We start from the raw sequence: 2,514 nt of genomic DNA, 5'->3' as shown, positions 1-2,514 counted from the left end.
CACTAGCCACTAGCCTCCTCCCCTGGCTACTTCAAACAACAACAGGAGTGTAAATAACCATTTTGGCATCTGAAAATGTTCAAATTTGACAAAAATAGCCCCTAGATTAGAGAAACGAATTAGCGGCCCGTATAATACAAAAATTAAAAAATATTTGACAAAATGCACTAATTCATTTCTCAAAATACACCGATCGTCATCTATTCATCATTGCCATTACCATCGTTGGCATCATGTCATGTTAGCCATCTACTTGGCATTGACCCTAGCCAATTAGAACCTATATTGACCCCCAAATTTATAGAATCATATAAGTAAGAGTCTTGTAAATTTGGAGTCACTATAGCAGTTGGTTAGAATCCACAAAAATTGTGTCGTAGTGCTAAGTAGACGCCTAACTTGCACGTTGGCAATGACGATAATGGCAATAGCAAACAGACGACGTTAGGTGCATTTTGTCAAACATTTTTATATTTTAGTGGTCATGCGTTTGTTTCTTTAATTAAGGCTCTATTTTGTCAAACTCAAATTTTTCAAGTGCCAAAATAGTCATTTATCGAAAAAATAAAAAATTTAATCAGTAAAGAAAAAAAAAAAAACATAGCTAAATTTAGAAGAAAAACAAAATAGTTGGAACCTGTGACTTTCTGCAATATAACTAGATTGACTACACTTTCATTTCAGAATAGCTTCACCACAATCAAATAAAAAGAACTCCAGATAACGAAAACAACTCCCATGCTGCAAAAGTGCAGTTATGCAGGATGCATACCTTCCCATTTTTGTATGTTTATTTCCACACATGAGAATGATGAGACTGATCTAGATTTTGGTGGACTATCTTGTTTTATCACTGTATATGGAAAAATACTAGAAATGGAAATCACACCTCATTAACTCAGCTTGTACCCTGTATTCCAAACTGATTTCATATTCACCATGATTGCTACACTAACTTCACGACACCACTAAAATTTCATCTATTGGCTTTTGATCTAGATTTCTGGATAGTAGATACTAGAAATAATAAGCTTCATAACAAAAAGAAACCCCACACAAAAATCAGTTTTCAAGACCAAGTTATGACTTCCTAAAGAAAGCTAATTGATTATATTTTATTTTTCAACGTCGCTGCAGGCCACGTTATTCTACAGCTACCCAAAAATTTACCCTTTCACCATGAAACAATGATTTTCGGTATGATTAAATTAGCACTCATTAGCTTTTGAAAGGATAAGTCCCACAGAAAAATTCTTGTGTTTGGGCTATGGGGAAAAAATCAGATTGTATCTCTATCCATAGACAGCAAATGAAATATATAAAATTTTAAATAAAAATCTACTCAACAAGTTTACAACATTATCCTTATGCGGTTATGCCGTTCAACTCATTTGTCACATATAATCAATTGTCAAGCAAATTCTAGACCCTTTCAGGGAGCTTTATATAACTAATTAAGAAGAAACGCAGTGACAGATAGAAATAACCTATCCATCCATTATTGATAGTAGAAATTGAAGGAAAAACAATTCTCTACCAAATACAAACTATTTTTTTATAGAAATCCTCAATTTTCCATGAACTTTAGAACAAAATTCTGCTGTAATTCAAATTCTGAACAAGTTAAAGAACGCAGATTAATCAATCAAATTCTCAATTTCCAGGTGTTCCAAATAGAAGAAAGGCACAAGATAGCACTATCAAACATGATGAAAATCTTCAATGGAATTTCTAAAAGCACATGTGAGATAAACTATAACAAATGGCAATACCCAAATCTACAGCAGGAAGCAAAACGCCAATTGCACTCCTTGGTATTCCAGAAAACAAAGACATAACCAACAGTTAGGATCAAGAAAAGAGCTTACAGAGGAAGTTCAAACCTACACCAAAGTGAATCAAATATAACAGAAATTCTCACATCTCGAAAGAAGAAGAAGAAGAAGAAGAAGAAGAAGAAGAAGAAGAAGAAGCAATAATAATAATAAAATAAAATGTTCTGTGCAAGAATAACATTGACGGCGCAAAAACAACGTAAACATAAACCCTGAAAATATTGTTTATACGATTTTTCCACGTGAAACACACCTCCAGAGAATGAATGAAAATCACGATAGGACAAATATAGGTGGAAAAAAGAAAACGAAGTTAGAGAGGAGTGGATCGACACCTTATGAGTTGTCTTCAATTGAAGTTCTCCTCTTCGGAGGCTCTACAATGGTTCTTGAAGGTAGCGATCATTTCCATGTGTCTTCGGCTTTTATGTTTTTTAAAGGAATGCATATGGCGGTGACTTTTCATGGAGTGCGACAGGGCGTAACGGAATCAGGGGTATGGGTCTATGGTGGGTTGGATTTCGGTAACCTTGACAAAAATAAAACTAACAATTAGTCCATCTAAAATTTTTGAGTTCAAAATACATATTAAAGAATTAAATAAATAAAATAAAATAATTATTTACTGATATATATTTTAAAAATATTTATATTTTTTATTATTTATTTCATTAAGCAG

General features: G+C 33.1%; 1 protein-coding gene and 1 long non-coding RNA gene across 5 annotated transcripts in view; one reads left to right on the top strand and one right to left on the bottom strand.

Annotated features, from left to right (window-relative positions):
* Positions 1-2,083, top strand: part of LOC110268801 — a 7,336-nt gene extending 5,253 nt beyond the window's left edge. Inside the window, exon 2 of the long non-coding RNA XR_002357308.1 lies at positions 1,665-2,083. This is a non-coding gene — a long non-coding RNA (uncharacterized LOC110268801). The remainder of the gene's footprint in view (positions 1-1,664) is intronic.
* Positions 1-2,327, bottom strand: part of LOC107625202 — a 7,935-nt gene extending 5,608 nt beyond the window's left edge. The window contains exons 1-2 of one of the 4 annotated variants that reach the window (XM_016327782.2): positions 2,171-2,322; positions 1,773-1,810 (exon numbers count right to left, since the gene is read on the bottom strand). The gene's annotated coding sequence lies outside the window, so the exon portion shown is untranslated. Of the gene's footprint in view, positions 1-1,772; positions 1,824-2,170 lie in introns of those variants that run through there. The other 3 variants (XM_016327781.2, XM_016327784.2, XM_021115731.1) reach the window with 3 other exon arrangements.

This window comes from Arachis ipaensis, chromosome B02 (genome assembly GCF_000816755.2).
Source record: "Arachis ipaensis cultivar K30076 chromosome B02, Araip1.1, whole genome shotgun sequence".
Classification (NCBI taxonomy): domain Eukaryota; kingdom Viridiplantae; phylum Streptophyta; class Magnoliopsida; order Fabales; family Fabaceae; genus Arachis; species Arachis ipaensis.
This window is presented reverse-complemented; position numbering and strand designations above follow the sequence as displayed.